The sequence below is a fragment of the Culex pipiens genome, chromosome 2 (assembly GCF_016801865.2).
Source record: "Culex pipiens pallens isolate TS chromosome 2, TS_CPP_V2, whole genome shotgun sequence".
Taxonomy (NCBI): domain Eukaryota; kingdom Metazoa; phylum Arthropoda; class Insecta; order Diptera; family Culicidae; genus Culex; species Culex pipiens.
In genome coordinates, this window is record NC_068938.1 from 13519111 (window position 1) to 13539608 (window position 20498).

General features: G+C 32.5%; 1 protein-coding gene across 1 annotated transcript in view; it reads right to left on the reverse strand.

Annotated features, from left to right (window-relative positions):
* The window catches only part of LOC120413859 (LIM domain transcription factor LMO4), a 361145-nt gene that overhangs the window by 202862 nt on the left and 137785 nt on the right, over positions 1–20498 (reverse strand). Inside the window, exon 2 of the mRNA XM_039574817.2 lies at positions 2124–2185. The gene's annotated coding sequence lies outside the window, so the exon portion shown is untranslated. The remainder of the gene's footprint in view (positions 1–2123; positions 2186–20498) is intronic.

The following is a 20498-nucleotide window of genomic DNA, read 5'->3' on the forward strand; positions in this document are numbered from 1 at the left end:
GATAATTTAAGCAATTTTTGACCAATTTTTCGAGGTTTTCACTTGTAATTCATACTCAATCCTAAGCTTTGAAAGAAAGGTTCAGCAAACAATAAATTAGATTTTTCAACAGCAAAATTGTATTTATTTGAAAATATACATTCCTTACCTTGATTTCATAAATAAGCCAAATTCATAAAAACCAGCTTTTTGTTTGGTTTATGTTTGGAGTTTTTTTTCATGGTCAAAAACACCCAAAAAGCACCTTTAAAAAAAACATTTTTTCCTAATTTATATAATAAAACTGTTTGGAAAATAGAGATTTGTCTGTATAAAATACACATCATTTGGTGATAAGACTATTTCAATTTTTCAAAAGTTTTTGGCCCTGGTTTAAGTCAAAGTTGAGGAGGAGCAAAAAAAATTCAAACTTCAAGCTCACTTTTCAAAATTTGAAGAAAAAAGTAAAACAAAATGCTTTAAACGTAATTAAAGTTGTGTTTTTCTCATATAAATAAAAATTTCAATGAATTTAATGATAATGAAATTGCATTTATTTTAATGTTTTGTCCCTTGATTGAGTTTCATTAAAAACAAAATGTAAAATAATAATTTTAAACAGTGATATCCAAATAGATTTCCATCAATTGAACAAATATTTCTAATGAAATTTCTATTGCTTGCTAAATCATTTATCCCACTGATGTTTCGTGAACGTTTTGAAGCTAGAGGAGAAAAAACACTTAAATCTTTTATCTGGTTTTTATTATAACCAATGTAAATTTAACTAAACTGTTGTGCTTTCTGTTAAATCGTTATTTTTTAGGTAACATGAACATTTTACGTTAATTCAAAACTATCTAAAAAATAATGTTTAAAAAAAGGTTTTCTCCATTTTAATATTTAACATTCCAACGCCCAAGGCTCCAAAAAAGTTGGAACGGTAACTTCAACTTTATGGTTCTCGAGCACAACTCAACCAATCAAGATAATTCTTCTTTCCAGTGATTTGTTAGGATGTCTAGATGATTCTAGAACTTTGCAGAACTTAATTTGATCAAATCTGTAATTTTTGTGATCAAAAACATCGTTTCAACTTTTTTTTCGCGTGTAAAAAAAATTCGCCAAAAATTCCGCGGAGGCAATCTTTTTAAAAAAAGGTGGAACGATGTTTTCGGTCGCAGAAATTACAGATTTGTTCAAATCAAGTACTGCAAAATTTTAGGATCATCTAGACATTCTTACAAATCACTGGAAACAAGAATCGTCCCGATTGACTGAGTAATGTGAATTATAGAAACAAGCCTGTTCTGAGGTAAGGTTGGGTATTTGAAGGTTAAAGTAGAGCTTTCAAAACAATTTATTGCTATCAGCTCGACTATAAATCAAGCAAGAAATGAGAAACAAAATTTTTCTGGAGATTTTCATAATTTTGAATTAGATCTCCACCCTGCCATCATCCTTGCACTCACCCCCACCCACCCACTAAACCGGTTACCTCCGCCACGTGACCACCTCCCCGCCTCATAGCACAAACACTCACAGTCGCAGACACAAAGCCAAACGACCTTCCCCCCCTTTCATTGCTGCTCCCACCCACCATATCCCACGCCACGCCAGTCAGTAGTCTAGCCTGGGCTAACTGATAATACACAGAGAAAAAAAAAACGCTGAAGGAAGAAGCATCATCCCCTCGTCTCGTTTCGCGTCTGTTTTGGACGCGGTATCCGAGGGCGGTGTGGAAGGGAGCTGTCCGTGATAAGGCAAACGGACGAGGGAAAATTAGATAAATTTTGCAGTAATTAAACCCCAAAATAGGTATAATCCTAATTAATTTATTCAAATTAAAAAAACGGCATTGTGAGGTGGGTGCGGGGTGGGGGAGGGATTTTCCGGAGGATAAAAGTGCCAAGTGCTTAATCGGGGTATCAACCGGAGCTTTTGAAGCTAGAATGGTTGCCCAAGTGTCTAACGACAGGACAACGACAAAAAAAATTGTATGGAAGGATTCCGGAACAATGGCAGGATGTGGTTCGAGAGGAGGAAAAATTGAAGAGTTCGGAAGAAAAAAAAAGTGATAAAGGTTAAGCTACTTTCACGGAAATGGTTGGCCAAAAAAAGTGGCCAGGAATAATGAGACTTACCTTTTTGGAATTATCCTTTTAAGGTAATTTCATCCTTAATTATTTCGATAATATCGCATAATCTGTAAATTAGAAAAGAAGAAGAAAAGTGTATGTTAGTGAAGGAGATCTCAAAAGGAAGACAAAAAAGAACAAAAAAAGTTAGTCAATTTGATTATTCCAATAGGGCCAGAAGCGTCGTCGGGTCGCGAAAAAAAAAACGAGGACAAAAATAATGACTCGATTAAGGTTAATTAGGTTCAGCCTTGTCGCGGCCACTAGGAAAAATTAAGAAAGCCTGAAGCAATTTGGGTCACTGAAGAAATTTTGCAAGAAAAAAAGGAATTGAAGCTAGGTCATTGACTAGCGATGAGAGATTGTTGATTACTTTTTCCTTATTTATGATGATTTTTCGTATTTTTTTAATGCTTTTTTACAACTTATATCTCTTTCCATATTTTAATCAATTAACTAAAGCGATAAAGTCTGTGTAACTCTGATTGAAATTGATTTTCCTCGAAACTTTCATCGTTCATCGCAAAAGTTTCCCCTTTCTTCAACGGTCAGACAGGAAGATGATGATGCCAAAAATCTCCAGAATTCTCGTTCCGAAATCCATCAACCAGCACCAAATTGCACACAGACTCATTATCACCCGCCGTGTTTCATCCCAAAAAAAGCTCCCTCGTTTCCAAGAACGAAGCTTTAACTGCTGCTTCAGGTCCATTTGAATCCAAACGGGATCATCGCCATCGACGTCTTCGTTGTTGTTCGTCAGGCAGGACCACCCACCCACATTTCCTTCCAATCAGCACTAATCAGCATCATCGAACCAAGTCGACGACGCCAAAGTCGGATCGATTCGATCAATTAATTAATTAAAAGCGAAAAGTGAGAAAGGGATCGATCTCGGGCCTGATTGGGGCGAGAACCTGTAAAGGGGGCAGTGTTTCCAGAAATATTGATTTTATTTCTTCAATATTAAATTGTTATTTTTACGTCAAATTTTCATTGAAAATAAAAATTTTAGTTTTATCACTTTTAAATACAAAAAACCTGGCAACACTGTTAATTTGACCACTAAAATTTTCAACCACGGCCATCATCCACCACCGTCAGTTATCCTTTCTCAGCCAAAAGGAAAACAACCTGCCTATTAGCAGATCTACCATCATCAACACCCTCCCTTGACCTCCCCTCCATTCTACAACCTGTCCATTGGTGGGTGGGATGACTAGCTGGGCGCACTGCCAAAGAAAAACTACCACATTTGTGAGAGAGAGAGAGAGAGAGAGAGCGCGCAAAAAAAAAGAGTCCAATGAATGAAGCCAATTAGTGCTCGAATTCAATTCATTGTTTTTCATCCATCCGGTAGAGTTCGTCCGTGATGCCGCACACACACATAGACACATTAGCACACGAATACACACACTCATATAGTGTGGCATGCTGATGGATTACTTGGCTTGGCTTGACTTGGCAATGGTTCTCCCATTTGGCGAGGTGAAAAGCTGTCGAAAAGGCGGTGTGTGGAGGGACCCGAGCAAGAGGGTATAGTTTTTGGGAAATTATTTGAAAAATTTAGATTCTTTCACAAAAAAAACATATTATCAATTAAACCCAGTGATTAAAAAAGGAAAACAAAAAGTCATGATTAAAAATACTATGAAACTTTAGTGACATCCTGTTGCCAAATTAACTACATCAAATGATTTTAAGGATTTAAAATAACAAAAATTTAAAGATATTCAATATAAAATTAAAAGAAAACATGCATGCAATATAAGAAACTTGAAATTTAGTGTCTTTAATTTTGTATTTGCTTCTCCTATGCTATTTAAAAAAAATAAACTATGCATTTCTCAATATTTAGAATTGCTTCAAAATTATCAGAAAATATCTATGAACGAGGATGGTATTCTAAACATAAATTAAAATTTAAGTTTGATACAAGGTTGTTAATGATCTGATTATCGTGGATCGATAACGTTATAGATAATAATATCGTTAGGACACATAAAAATCATTATATTATTGTAATTGTTATCGGTTCACTATTATTCATCGGTGATAACTGTTGGAAATTTATAAAACAAAATTATTTTGAAATAAATTTACTCAAATAAAACTCGCTTTAAACATAAAACATGGATCAACGTTATTTTATCAATACTTTTAGCAAATAACGATATTTTTAAAAAATTTCAAAATAAATAAAATATATTTTTTTAAATATGAATTACAACCTTTATTATAATATTTAGAGTATAAAACTAAACAATTCAAAAAAATCGATGCTCGAAAACCATTACCAGAAAATGAAATACTTCAAAATAAACCAATATTAAAAAAAAATCAACTTTTTCTGAAAATTTCAATATTTTACGCCACAATTTCTAAACCACTGAATTTTTTTTGCCTTTCTTACTAAAGAAAGGTATTTCCAGCTTCGTAAATATGTCGATTCAGCATGAATTTTAATCGGAAAAATCGTCATAAAATCACACTGCATCGATTTTCGACGCTCTATCGATTCACCTTGACAGAACTCGTCTATCTCGAACCCTCGAATTTTGAGAAAATAAATTCCGTGGAGGTCGAGTGATGTTCGTGTGTGGTAAAATTTTGCAAAATTTTGTGTCGCGCCGTTCTCAGCTCCCATATATCCGATTTCGATTCTTCTGAATGCAGATGATAGCTAGTGTGCTGAACCTGGGCGAGTTGCCGCGCAAATTTCGAAATATCCATCTGTTTTCGGATGCGGCCAGGCTTTTCAACAAATACACAGTTTTTAAATGAAAATATGGACAATTTTTTTCATTTTCATATCTTTTATTTATCTCAAAAATTGCATTTTTCGAGCTCTACAACCTCCCAAATTTTCATCCAGATCCATAATCTGGTTCTGGAGTTAGAGCCGTTTGATTAACCTACCAAAAGAAAAAAAATCCCTCAAAAAAGGTAAAAGCCCACCTGGTGACCTTCGCCAACACTTTTCATTTCCAATTTTATCCGAAATTTCTTTCTACATTCATAGCACAGACCATAAGTGAGCATCTGAAACAAATTCGACATCGATCGGCAATCCCGATCAAGTTTTAGAACTATTTACTTTTTGCCTTTCTTACTAAAGAAAGGTATAGGTTTTACTTTAAGGCTGGACGTCATTTCCAGCTTCGTAAATATGTCGATTCAGCATGAATTTTAATCGGAAAAATCGTCAAAAAATCACACTGCATCGATTTTCGACGCTTCGTCGCCAAGCCGACAAGTTGTCAAGTTGAGCTTCGAATACTGGCGCGAGAATGCTGGCGCATCTATTTTGTGGCTCGACTTATACTCGTTTTGTAGTAGCTTGTCTACCGATGTTTCCTACAACATGTATGATATCGTAGCTTTTCGGTTTCTTTTGCTCTGTCCTTTTTTGCATAACTTTCCTATGTTTATGCAAAAACTTTTTTGACATAGGACATTCATCCGGCTACAATCAATTTGTTTCCCGTGCGCTCCTAAAATCGCCTAAATGTAGACTTCATTATCGTAATTTTATTTAACAGGGTTCATTGGATTCCAATAGGAGCTTTCCAAGCTTTCATCGTTTATATCGTTTTCAAAGTTTTCAATGCTAGCGACGCCAATGGCTTTCTACCTAAGGTTCTCGCGATTGAGTGTGTAGTGGTGCGGTTGTTGAAAATAGCTATCTCTGACTCTGTCACTTTCTTAGAAGCTGAATGGCTAGCTTCCCTGCACCGTGCGGCACACGCGGTTCATCGAAGCTAAAAAACCAAAACTACGGTGTGCGTTGCCACTGGTGCATGGGAAGCTTGCTATGATCGCGTTTGTCATAAACGCTTGTTTGATTACAAACGTACAAACATATTGTACGATTGAATATATTCTTTTGGTGAAAATTGCGTTTTTTATTTCTTTTGAATATAATACTTTGCTTTCGTCATAAGACTTTCTTTTGTGCTGACGTTATAAATAAACAAAGTCGATGTTATGAATTGAAAAAGTTCTACCATTGTTATATTCTTTAGTAAGAAAGGCTCTATCTCACCCTAGGTGGGATTAAATCGGGTTTTTTAAACTTGACTTGAAGATTTTTTTATACATCTGATAGTTGTGAAAGCTTTAGAGTTTAAAACCAATAAATTTATTTCAGCTTAGTCCACCAATAAGTTTATTTCACCAATAAGTCCAAATTTTCAAGCATGTCTTGAAAATTTAAGATTTTTTTTCACAACCGAAGTTTTTGTTATGAAATATTGAAACTACATAATCAATGTGGCAAAAAAGTACTCAAAATTGAATATGGTTTGAAACTATATGGCAAATAATTAAAATTATTGTTAGTTTTAACGGTATTTTGTGGTAGAAGGTACTATTCGATGATTTTTGAAAATTTTAAATCGTCTAACACAAAAAAAAAGCTCAAGTGTTGTTAAAATGTACTTTAAAATTGACATTTATTAATTTTTGATAATGATTTCTATTTTTTTGTTAAATTTAGAATACTTTTTCAAAACAACCAATGCGGCATGGCTGTCATATAAAGATAGGACCATTTGAAAAAGTAATCGAGATATATCTACCATGGAGTCATCAACCAATAGATTCAACAACAGCATTTAAAAACTGTTAGTGATCAACAATAGGTTCAATTACCTTACTATTCAACAGATTTTTTTAACTTTAGAGAAAATGGTCCAAATTATTGAGATTAATACTTTATTTTGAAAACTTTTTTTTTCAAAAATTAATTATTTTTGCAAACTCTTCTTAGTTTATAACTTCAGAATATGTTGTTACACATAAATTTTCAATTGAGGAAAAAATAAGTTTGCCTTGTCAGATAGCAAGTGATATTTTGTTTGCAAATTTGTTCAAATTACACATTATTCCCTTCTCGTTTTAATACAATTTTATCGATTAATTTTATATTTTAAATTTAAAAACATTATTTGTTTGCCCATTTTAAACATTCAAATTTCAATCGTTTTTTTCATTCTTATTTTCGTCAATTTTCAATTCATTATTTTTACCGAAATAATATTTTTACAACTTGTGTGAATGGCTGGTTCATAGAGATTTTGTGTTCCTTGCAACTATTTTTTTCATTAACCACTTGGAAACAGAAGGTTCTTCAAATGCTATTGAACAAAACACAAAAATCTAGGAAAAAATTGGCCGAAAAACTTAATGAGATTGATTTTTTTTTCAGAATTTGTAATAATCAGGTTTATTAAAGGGAAATCAAACTTTTAATTTTTCTCTTTTAAATGAAAAATAAATTATAGATGAAAATAGAAATATTCTCAAAGACTAGAATTAATTGAAAACTATGCAGAAGCTATTTTATAACGCTTATTTTTCAATTCTGAAACAAGTTGGCATTTCAAAATTGTTTTTATGAAAAAAATTGGCAGATTTGTTTCTGTTGTCATGCGTAAAGCGTTTTGTGATATTTTTTGTTATTTTTTTTAAATTAAGCCTGTAATATTTTTTTGTTCATAACCTCCTCGACCTCGACAAGTTTTGAAAGATACTTTGAACAAAAGTTATGTCGTTTTATGTTGTATGTGTTCTTGGTTAAAAACATTTAAAATCAGATTATAAGAATATGTCTAATTGTATAAAAAAACATTGTATATCAAAATTGGACTCTATGATATTTCTGTACTATTTTACCGAAAACGTAAACTTTCATCACATTTTACAGAATGATCTGAAATAATATATAATTTTTCGATAAAACAATTTTCAATACATAAAATTGTAGAAATAAATAAATACTCTATTTTTTTACTAATGAGTTCTATTCTATTTTGGAGTAACAATTTGTTATGTGTTTGTATTAAAATAAAATAGTATGAAAATTTAATTGAAGTTGGGACGCAATAATGCAATATGTTCCTTTAAATATTTTTTTTTTACTTCGGAATTTTAATTATTAATATATGTTAATGAATATGATTTTTATTCGATTTTCTATCAATCTGATTGTTGGTTGGAATTATGTTCATTATTCATTCACAATATCCACCAGCTCGGGCATGCTCCCGAAAACTAGGAAAAACCATCCGAGAAAATGATTTTTCACAAATTGGGTGTTTTCGAAGGTGAGATCGACCGTTCGTCAGTTCAGCGATGGAAAAGACGTGAAAAAAAGTTACCCGAGTCAGATTATGAAGAGGGGTGGTGGTAAAAACGAGAGCCACGTTTGGTGTGTGTGTGCACTAATGGCGAAGGAGGAAAATTCCTGAAAGCATGGAAAATAATTAGCCAGATTGGTTCGGGTGAACGTTATTGATGCCTTCTTGAGGGTGGTGGAAAAGCTGATGGATTTTGAGGGGAGGGGGTGGCGAAAAGGTGCTTTGATGGATTAAAAGTTGTAAAACAATGAGAACATGCGAGGAAGTGGGGGAAAAGGGTTCTCGCCCCCTTTTTGGCACCCCTTCACCACCTCCTTCTCCTGAAGGGGGGAGGATGACTGTTGGCGTTTTTTCGGCGTGGCCAGGCTGGTGTTAATTAAAATAATGTGCTCAATTAAATGAAGCCCGGTGAAATTTCATTCGATAAGTTTTCCGACTCCCGGGGAAATGAAATCTGATTAAAATTTATTGAACCTTCTGGGGTTTCTGCGGAGTGAGGGAAGAGAGGCGAGGTGCTTCCGTATGACAAAGAGGGGTTGAGAGGAGTGTGCCGATGGCTTTATTTAATTTAATTTAAAATTGACGAACCTTCAAATTAATTAAATTATAAGCATCTGGCAATTGAAGTTGCAATTTGCCATTAAAGATTCGGGACTTCATTACACTGTCTGTAATTTTACTTATTAAAAATAAAAAGTTAAAATCAATAAAATAACATAGAAAAACTTTACAAATCAATTAAAACCAACATTCTCACGTCAGCTGTTCCGCCACCACCGGTTGTTATTTCTTATTTTTATATCAAACCAGCTACGTTGAAAATTAATTTTCTAGTCGTTTTCTCGCGAATCACACAAACGGACACACACACACACATCCACCTACTTCTAGTTTTCCGCGCGGTTTGCAGCGTGGCATGCGAACTCGCGACCAACAAGAAGAAGACGGGGACTAAAACGACGACGGAGAAGTCAAACGAAGCGTGCCGAATGTGGCAATTTTTTCATCATCCTCTTATTTATGGCCGGTGCTGGTGACTGTGATTAGGGGGAGAGGAGTTTTTTATTGCTTTTTTAATTTTTCTTTAGAATTAATCTCTGAAATTATTTTTTTTTTGTTCAAACATTTATATTTTTGAAGTTTGAAGAACTATCTAGAAATTTATTTATTTTTAAAGAATTGACTAAATATTTGCAACTTTCCACAAAATCAGCCCATTTCATGATTTTTAAAATAAAATTGAAAATATATTTATTTTTCGTATAAGAAACATTGAACTTGAGACTTTCCTTTCTTGAGATTCAACAGCTCCAATTTATAAAAATAAGCAATACAATTGCATTTTTTAAGTTTCAAGCCTTAATTTTATTCAAAGTTTTTGTCACCCCCCTTCAAAATTGGCCCGAAAAATTAGGGAGCAAAAAATTTTTTTTTCAGAAAACTGGAAAATTTCAATGGAAATTTAAGTGCAATCAACTGAGATCAATTTAAAATGCATTCCCCTGCGTTTTGAATCTTTTTTAAAAAAATTGGGTTGATTTAAAAATCTATTTAATTTTTGAAAATTTTCGGTATTCACTATCGCATAAAATTTTTTTTTTTGCTTAAATTTTTGTTTCCGTCAAATCTTACATTTTTGAAAACTAATGATTGCAAAACAACAAAACTAGTGTAAAATGCACTTTCAAACACTTTTCCATGAAAATGCTGAAACTATGGCTTGATATTGCATTATTTATACTTTTTTTTATTTTTTTGCCCCCTCCCCCCTCGACCCCAGCCAGAGCCGAGGGACATAAACTTTGAAAAATATTTGCATGGGCCTAAACAGTTCTCAATTTCAAAATACAGAAAAATAGAAACTAATGATCCGCTTTCAATGTGTTTCCAAAATTTGAATCATGCGAATAATTGTCTGATCTCTTAGAAAAATATTTAGAAAATTATAGATCAAGCCTTAAACAGGGCATATTGAGTTTAGGCCGATTTAAAACATACAATGCAATTTTGAATTGTAAGTTTCTATGACTGTTTCAACATATAACATTATTTGATAATCTCAAAATCATTCAACCCTTAATGAAGAAAAATAAACAAAATTTAATATAAAAAATATGAGTTATTCAAAAATACAGAAATGTTAATTTTCTATTTTATAATTATAAAAGCACATAATAAAAAAATACCACAATTGTTTTGAAAAAAATACAAAAAATAAAATTTATAATTAACTCAACCTAACTAAATTTAACTTTTAAATTATAACTTATAATGTTGGAGTTAATTTTGATCTATAAATGTTTGAATGAATAAAAATTGATTGGAAATATCACTATAACACTATTTTTTAAGAGATGAGCATATCGGAATTATATTAAAAATATTGCATATTCATGAATAACTCTGAATAAGATTGAGAAGACCAAAATAAAAAATGTCTATTATTCAAATTAAATTTATTTTATTTTCGCTAGGATCACAAGAAAATTTATATTCATGCTTAATTTTTGGATTATTATTATACTTAATATTTATTTTTATTGTTTAAAAATTTCAAGGACAAGATTGAAAGTTACTTTAAAATGCAGCGAGCGAGATAAGTACGATTTGGCAATTGAAATCTTATATAAATTTGCAACCAAGAATTTAGAAAACTTTGAATGTCCCTATGCTTGAAATTTTTGATAAAAGCAGAAATTAAGAATAAGCTAAAATATATTTGAAATGAATTTTTGAACAATTTCGATGTATAGTACTGAAAATATTACTCTGAAATTTTTGTTTTCATCAATTCTTAAATTTTTGAAAAATAATGATTTTAAAACACTTTTTTTTTCATTAAAATGTAGAGACGATGGCTTGTTATTTAAATGTTTATATTTACATTAATTTGTCCCTCCCTCGACCCCGGCCAGGACCGAGAGACAAAAACTTTGAAATAAATCTGCATTGGCCTAAGTTTTAGATGAACAAAAATTTAATTTTATGAAATGTGTAGAAAATATTCCAATCTTTAGGAAAAAAAAAATTTTTTAAGATGGTTAAGTCACTTTTAGGAAACTTTCAAATATGTATGGAAATCTGTATACCAAACATGTGTGCAGTATTTTGGGCAAATAAAAAAACGAAATTAAATCAGTAAACTTATAAGATACAGAGGATTGCTCATTTTCTGAAGTTTATCAATAATATTAATTTATCAAAGTTGAAAAGTTTTAAAAACTTTTTCTTGGTTTTTAATTAAACTGCAATACATTTTATTTTTTTAAAATTTTTATTAGTTTTTTTTTCTGTTCTAATTTTGTAAAGTTTATTACAATAGAATGTTACTTAAACATACACAGAAAAAAAAAAGTTGAATTTTGGAATGTTGAAAATTTGGTAGGTTGAATATTAACTCTATTTTGAGTAATATTACATAAAAAATGTGTCAAAATGTGAACCTGATGAATATTCATCAAAAACAGATGAAAATTCATCATTTTCTGGGGTAAAATTAATCATTTTTTTTGCCACAAAATCTGTCACCATTTCCTGATGAATATTACCATCATTTTTTTTTCTGTGTAGCTCAAAAACCAAAATTCATTTTTTTATTTTGCTGGAATGGTTGTCAGTTTTCCTGAAGTCGATCAAATTTAGCACCACCTCCCCTACCGATAAAGTCCTCATCCAAGAGACCCACACAACCTCCTCCCCCTAGTTCCACCAGAAACCACCTCGTTTCGGACAGCACCGTGACGGCGAGGACGGAAGCAATCGAACGGATACGATCTTGGGGTTTTAATTAGAGACGCGTCTTTTTCCTCTTTTTTTTTCTTTTTTTCTCTTAAGGTAGCGAATGATTACGACTCTTGCTGGTGTTGCGTGCGTGTATGTGTTAATTTGCACCTTTTAATGGCAGCGGCAAACAGGTGCGAATGTGAAAATTAGCGAAAATTAAGGTGTGGAAAAGGGGGCTGGGGCCAAGCGTTTAGAGAGGGAGAGATAAGGCAGGAAGGGAGGAAAAAATTATGATTGGAGTGATTTGTTCGCTAATGCGTTATGATTGGAAATTTTTATGGAGAAGAATTCGCTTCGATCGTCATCGTCGTTAGAGCTTGTTTGGGTAATGCCGAGGCAGCAACAGAGCGAGCCGCCGTAGGCCAGCAGTGTGATTGAATTCCGCAGAGGGAAATTTTTAATGGTGTGAACAGCTGGTGCAATCATAACTAATTAATAATTTTTAATTGGCTAGTAAGCCAGACTTTGTTTGTCTATACGTGATGCAGGTTCAACAAGTAACAATAATATGGGAAACAGTCTCGATAAAATGAGTCAAATGGTTAATTTCATTTGGCCAGCAAATTTTGAAGAAGGGTTTATATATTTTCATAAAGTAGCAACATAAGATGTTCCGAAATATTTTTATGAATTTAAATCTTATTCAAAATCGTGAAGTGTATTTTACAAACAAACCTTACTTTTCTTAATTGCACTCTTTTCAGGATTTTGTCATATAAATGCCCAAATTTTTTTTCGAAATTTTTTTGTTCTACGAAAAACTTTACTTTTCTTGTTTTATGATTTTCTTGTTTAATTTTTAGTATTTTAATTTTAATTTGAATTTATCTTAATTAGTTTATGTTAGTTTTTGGTAGTATTTGGCCTATTCTACCACCTCCTATCCTAAATGTTATATTTTGCCTATCTATTTTTTTCATGTTTTAATGGCAACTTTTTCAATTTTTTGCTTGTTTTTTACATTTTCTGCTATAAAATGGCACCATTATCAGTTCGATTGTAAAAAAATGCGTAGAAGCATAGTCTGGGACACTAGAAAAATTACTGCATAATTCTTTTTACTAAAAATATAGGAAATGTTAGTAAAAAACATAGCCAAAGTTGACACCAAAAAACATGACATTATTAAAAACATTGGCAAAGTCAAATAAAACAAGTAAAACTTCCAACCCATAAATTTTCTGAAATTTTAAGAGTTCTTTTTTCCAATGCTTTTTAAACATCAAAAATTGGTTGAAAAATGGATTTTTGGCGATTTTTTAAATCGAAGCCCGTCTAAAGGCGGGGTTGGGTTGTAGAGGGTTGATTGATTGATAATATAAATGTAAATTGATCAAAACAATAATTTGAAAGTAGATTAAATTTGATAAAAAAAATGTATTTGGATGTGATGTGCATGTTATGATTTTTTTTATTTGGTTCTATCTCTATGACCAAAGAAGTCATTTTGTGTCTTTGCTTACAAAATTGGAACAAACATATCCGAAAATCTGTTACTTTTCAGGTGATTTTCTGATCGATTTGGTGTCTTGAGAAAAGTTGTAGGTATTTAGAGACTATTCAGAAAAATAGAAAAAAATCAATAATTCGTCCATTTTAAATAAAAGTTTTTATTCCAAAATTAAAAAAATATTTTTTCTTGAAAATATCATTAAATTTTACAATTATTTAATTTTTTCTACATTGAAAATTGGATTATTACTTTATGAGATATTGGCATTTCAACAAGTGGAAATGTTTGGGTAAGATTAAAAAAAAGCTTCAATTTTCTTATTTTATTTTTTTTAATGCTGTATTTCATTAATCAGAGGTCTAATCTTCTATGTCTCTTAAGCAATTTTATTGGAAATTTTCTGAACTTAGGGATTGGAAAATCATGGTCACTATTTTGAAAAATCGAAAAACGAGAATTTTTCAGTTAAAATTGAACTTTTAGTGGCTAAATTTTGAAATTATTGCACTGTATCAACAAATTTGTAAAGTACTCTCCGAATGCAGATTTTATTTTCAAACTGAAGTCATAAATTTGTTTTTGACTAAAATTTCTTTTTTTTTTCAACTCGGTGGCAAAATGTCTGCTCATACTTCTCTATGGCTCAAAAGTTGCGGTTTTTTGTCACCTAAAACGTATAAAAAATTTAAAAATACTGATTTTTTGACTAAGGGGTTACATACATGTAAATCGACAAAAAATCAGAGGTTGGTGTGAGCTCACACTTAATTTTATTTAAAATCTGTTGTCAGGGTATTAAAATATACATTTTCATCTTTTATCAAAACAAATTTGAAGACATTTGGTTATATCATTAACGAGATATAGCTATTTGAAGTTAGCAGCTTCAAAAAACAGGTGCCACGATCTCTTAACACTGCCTTGGCCAAATCGGCTCAAAATTTTGGTGAAGACTCGTTAAACCGGTCCTGTGTGCATGACGAAGGCCGATTATCAAAAAACTTGTTTTAAAAAAAGATAAAAATATTTTTGTGTTTTTCATATAAAAAATCGTCAGTTTTTTGATTTTGTATTCCTTAAAAAAGAAAAATTTCAAAATCGGGCTTCGTCATGCACACGGGATATGTCCTGAGACCCATGAATTTCAGCCAATTTGGTCCATCTCATCTCGAGATATCGTGGCACCCGTAAATTAACTCGGTGCTTAGAGAAAAACGAACAGAAAGTTCGACAGTCCGCTTTTGCGCACGGCAAAATGTTGAGCTTAAAATCGTCTCTTACTCAGTTTAATCATGAAATATCTTCATGAAACATTCAGGAGTGATTGAATATCATCTTTTTAGTGGATTCAATAAATTTTCTGTAATATGAAATTTTGTGATTTTCTACATGTAATCCCTTAAAAAAATTAAAAATCAGCGAAAAACCATTTTCCGTGTGCTTTTGTTTCTGAATAGTCCTCATAAATCCATATAACTTTGACGAAGACAGCAAATCGTTCAGAAAATTCCTTGAGGAGTTACAGATTATCGAATGTTTACGTACCATTTTTGTATGTAACGCTGCCAAAATTGTACGGAACCTTGTATGGGAGAACCAGTGACATAAAATGGCCTCTTTGGTAATAGTGAAAAAGCTCACAAAGTTTGAACCAAATAAAAAAATATAAATAAAATCTATTTCCGGTTTCAGTGAAGAATTGCTCACAACAGAAAAAAAAGTAATTTTGCAAAATTTAATCTGGAAGAAAACATCTTAAAAACTGTTGATCAGCCACAACGTAATACATAGCAACATATTTGATTTTCTACCTTTTCTGCCAAGTCTGTAGGTCAATTTTTGTTCTGCCATTTTCAATCTTTGAATTATCTTAGTTAAATATTTATGGTGCAATTTCTATCAAATTGAAGTTTAGTTTTCTTTTTGTCAACTTTTTTCAAAACTTTTTCTCCACATTACACACTTACAACACATCCCTTGCGTGGGTTCGATCTTCATAGTAACAACCTCGTCCCATTACCTTAACACCACCACATTACTAGCTGCCCTCCTCCAGCGTCACGACAACGATCACCACCACCACCGTCATCATCATCATCATCAACGGCCATGTTCGCTTATAATGTCCCGCTAATTAGGTACATTATTAATTAATTCATTGATATTCAGTACATGGTTTTAATGAAGAAGTTTCCGAAGCAGTTTACATTCGCGCAGAGGCCCCTCGGCCTCTCCCCGTTTCGTGCACTTCACGATGTACTCACATGAATCCGATGCAGGTTTTGCAGGGTTGGGACCGCGCGTAAAAGGTCTGTTCGTAGCAAGGGGAAGTTCTCCAGCAGTGCGCCAACTTGCTGGGGTGGATACAGTGAAACTCCAATAATTGGGAATAACAAGTCTTTACAAAATTACAAAATTATTTACCTTGAAATTTTTTCAAAGTAATAAAAAAACGGAATTTTTACAGAACATTGACTGTAAATTCCACACTCTCCTGCCAATATATATGGCAGTCAAAGCCCCGACCTCCTTTTGGGATGTCGTAAAGTGCTACCGTTTGGGGACGCTCAGCGCCAGCATTCCAGCTCCACGTGAAGAAAATTGGTGACTCCGGCAAAACCGGGGAGTCTGAGCCCAAAACGTGATATGATAAAGCCGGCTCCAAGAGGGAAGTTCGTCGTGGCTCAACTGTATGTGTGCCGTCGACGGTGTGAGGGATTTAAGACCCGGAGAACAAGGTGGTAAAAAGATTATTAATGAACTTATTTTTCTTGTTTTCAATTAAACGAAATCAGGCGGTTTGCAGGGTACACTGCAGAGAAGGAAGTCAAAGAGACACCACAGATTCGAAGAGAGCGAGTGCTAAGGGAAGAAAGAAAGGCAAAGAATCGACGCAATCAGTCCAAATGAGACAGTATTCAGCACTTGGCAAAGGAAACGGAGGCGAACGAACCAGGGTTCGAAGGTTCGAAGGCAAAAGTGAGATATAGGTAGATTTGTGGAACGGCAATTCGGCGACGAGAGTCGGAAGCAGATGATACCTGTTGAGTGTTGATTACATAAAGGAGGGGTGGTTGGTGGGCTGAAGATTGGGGATGGAAGGCAGGAAGAAGAAGAGTGGCAGGAGACGGAAATAATGGTGATGAGTTCCTTAGGGCATCGGACCGTAAAACTAAATTGATGATTGCTTAATTTGCACGGATGTGTTGAATGGCATCAGGGTTTCCCGTTTGAAGTGCATTGCAGGGTTTCTAAAACAAAATTTATTTAGAACTTTTAACTATTTTTTGTTAGTTTGAAGAAAAACAACATAATTAATAAAATCTCCAAAATTTACAATTGACGCTGCTGTTCCTTTTAGTTCTGCTATATTTTTTAATAAATCGACAGAAACGTATTTCTTGTACTACTTTCAGACTCCATCAGTGATCTGTTCTCGATTGAACGCAGACAAGTTAGTCAAATGTAAATTCACAAAAAAGTCTTAAATTTCAATATGATATTTTGAAAAGTTAACTACTCCACAATTATTAACACTTGTCACTCATCAAAGTGATTATATCTGCTGCAAAACTATCATCACACTCCCCATTAAATCTCGTTAACACATTTTCCTCATTACTGGTAAGCGGCACATGCTGCATATACTGTACTGCCTCGCAATTTCCACAATCAGCGGTGCCCGCGCCAAGGGGAGGCCCCTCGGCGTCCCGATCGCTCATCATCCGCTCATTACGTGATTTTTCAATTAAAATATTATTCCATTAATCATCCATTATGCATTCAGCTGACGCGCGCGCTGGCTCTCCCTCGCACTCTCTTAGCTCTGTGTAATTCTCTCTGTCTCTTTCTGATATGCTGCAGTTTGAGAGGGTGGATTAAGTGGGTTTTCCTTTTATTATTAATTTTACTCCATAAATTTTCAAAAATCTTTGAAAACATTATTGCAAATTCTAATCTAAACAAAAAAAAACTTTATAACAACAAGTTTCACCTACAATTTCACCCCTCCTTCCCACCTCCCACTTGCATGTAATGTGTGCAATGGCGGGTACCATCGTTAAGTGATTTCCCCTGATGGATGTGACGCGTGGTGGAGGTGGCGTGGCGCCGGGCTGCAGCTTTGCTTTTAATTTTTTTTTGCAATAACATTATCATTTCTCGGAACGGGGTGGTGGTGGATGGGCTCATCAGCTCAAATTTCGGGAAAATATGTGTGCGTGTGGAGGAAAATGAGGTATTTGCACGTTTGATTAAGGGTGGATTTCGAGAGATGTATTAAAAATTAAAAATTCATACGTTTCTTGTAATTTTTCATATAATTTTAATGGAAAACATGGAAACTGTTATGTTGGAACTAGCATTTGATTTTTATTTCTATAAAAGTGGCGCTGAATATAATCTAGGCAGAAACTCATATAATACCTAACGCAATCGATTTATTGTTTGGTATAAAAAAGCTCATATTTTTTTAATGTCTCTTCAGAATGCACTTCACTATACTGCAGCTTATTTGCTGCTGTACTTATCCAGTCGATTTCATTGTTAAAATATTATCATTACAGCATAAAAAAGATTTCGATCTGATTTTCATTTCACTAGCGCGGATTGATTGGCGATGCAGTAATTACTGAATGTTGGATTGTCACTTCCCAGAAACATCGACTGACTTGGTGGCAGGTGTAGAGTCAGAATGAAGATGAATTCTCCTAGCAGAATATGCTGATTTTTTTTTATGTTGAGGTGGATAACAACTTGACGTGAACGTTTACCGTTCTTACAAGAAAATTTCATAATTTTTTTTGAAATCAATAAAAAAAATCTGAACTTGAAATTGTTATATTCTTTTCATTTATGAAATATTTAAATTTGAAAGTATTCTTGTTATTCCCGGAATAAAATGAACTGGATAAACATATAAAATTACTATTTCATATTGTTCTGATTACACTTTTTTCATAATAAACAATGAATATATTTTAGAATTTAGAACTACTTGAATTTCTATTGACTCAATAAATAAAAGTTTTACTTGTTAATTTAATAACTGTACACTAAAAGTTTCTTTATAATTTATAGAAGGTCAATTAGTTGTTTTTATCTTAGATAAATGCAAAAAATATGATTATAATTGCATGATATTTGTATAGAGTAAATAAAAAACTGCAAAGTATTTAAAAACTCAAGAAAGTATTTTTTTCCAGTTGTTGAATAAACCACTTTAAAGTATCCTTAAAATTTCTTGAAGGTCAATTAGTTTTTTTATGTCATGCAAATGTATGAAGCAAATAATAAAAGGCAAAATATTTAAAAACTCATGCATACATTTTCCTTCGACTTTAACGTGTCTTTACGATCTGTGGTTCTAAAAATTATGTTGACATTTGACTTAAAATTTAAACTAAACTTTAAAAAATGTATTCTGAATAGTTTACAATTCCGTTTTAAAGGTTTTGATATAAGAATATTTTCAGTAAAAACAAATATTTTCCAACTGTTTTTTTTGCAGTTTTCTGAAGAGAAGGAAATGAAATATAAATGGTCTATAAGTTGTTTAGAAAAAAAATCGTTACTTTTATTAATTTCAAAAAAAAATGTTAAGAGAAAATTACCAACAAAAAATTAACTAAATTCTTGTTGCGCTTCCTGAAAAACTGCCCATGTATTCAGAGAATGCAAAAACTTCACTAGAATATCAAATCAAGAGAAAAAAAGACATAAATCTGAAAGAAAACTAATTTTAATCATTATACCTAAGAAAGCTTATTTACTACTTACTTCTTACTACTTACTACTAATATGTAACTTCATGAAAATTACTTCTACTACTACTAATATCGAAGCATTTCAAGATTTTGAAATCACTTAACTTTTTATTTCAACAAATGATTGTGTTTTAAATATTGCTAAAACTCATAAAATTATTGGTAATATTTTATTTAATAAAAGTATATTAAATTACATATAAATTAAGCTTTTAATTATTGATTTTTTTTCCAGTACACACTGCTCCTGGAAAACTTGTTATGTTCGATGAATGCAAAGGCTTCTATAGTTTTGATTTAAATATAAGGACGATGCAAATATTTAAAAAAAGTTTTTGTCCTTACAATTGATTTGCAATCATTAGTTAAAAAAAGTAAGATATCACGAAAAAAAATTTGCGGCATTGTACATTCTAAGTACACTGAAATTCAAATTATTTTTGAATAAATCTGCACATGCTAAAAATGATTCTAAACGCAGAAAAATGCATTTAAAATTGCTTTCATCATATTACACTTAAATCTCTTGAATTTTTGATATCTCTTTTTTATTTGAAAATAAGGCTGTCACACTTTTTTTATTCCAATGACATCGGCCAGAGCCGAGAGACAAAAACTTTCAAAAATATATGCATCGTCTTTATCGATAAATGCCTATAATCATATTTTAGACAAAATGCCAAAATATGCACACAATTATTTAAATTTCTGTTATGTTGAATTTAATTTTTCTATTTAATGTCACACTTTTTGAAATAAAAAAAATCAGTTGGTGTACACATTGTTTAAAATTCAAAAATCTTCAAAATCTAAAGTAAAAAAAAGGAAAAAATAAGTAATAGGCAAAATAAAAAAAGCAAACACTTGAAAGAATGATTGCAAAACTTCACTTTTCTGTTTAAAAAGTCAACCCCAAAATCAATACCCTTCACTCATTACAATCTGCAAAAATAAATCGTATGCAACATGTAATTAATTGATTACGGATAATCCACTCCCCTCGGGAGGACGACCTCCCTGTCCCTTCCATCATCATGAAACCCCCCACTCGTCAGCCTGGGTGGCTGCGGAAAATCCGCTTTACTGCCCCACCGGGGCTGCCCTCGGGGCGGCCGCCTGCCATTATCTGCGTTTGGATATTTTATAATTGATTATTATGGTAATTATTTACGTGAGTCTGGTTTCGAGAGTGAACAAGTACTCCATGGTCCATTTCCAAAATGCAAGAGGGGAGGATTGG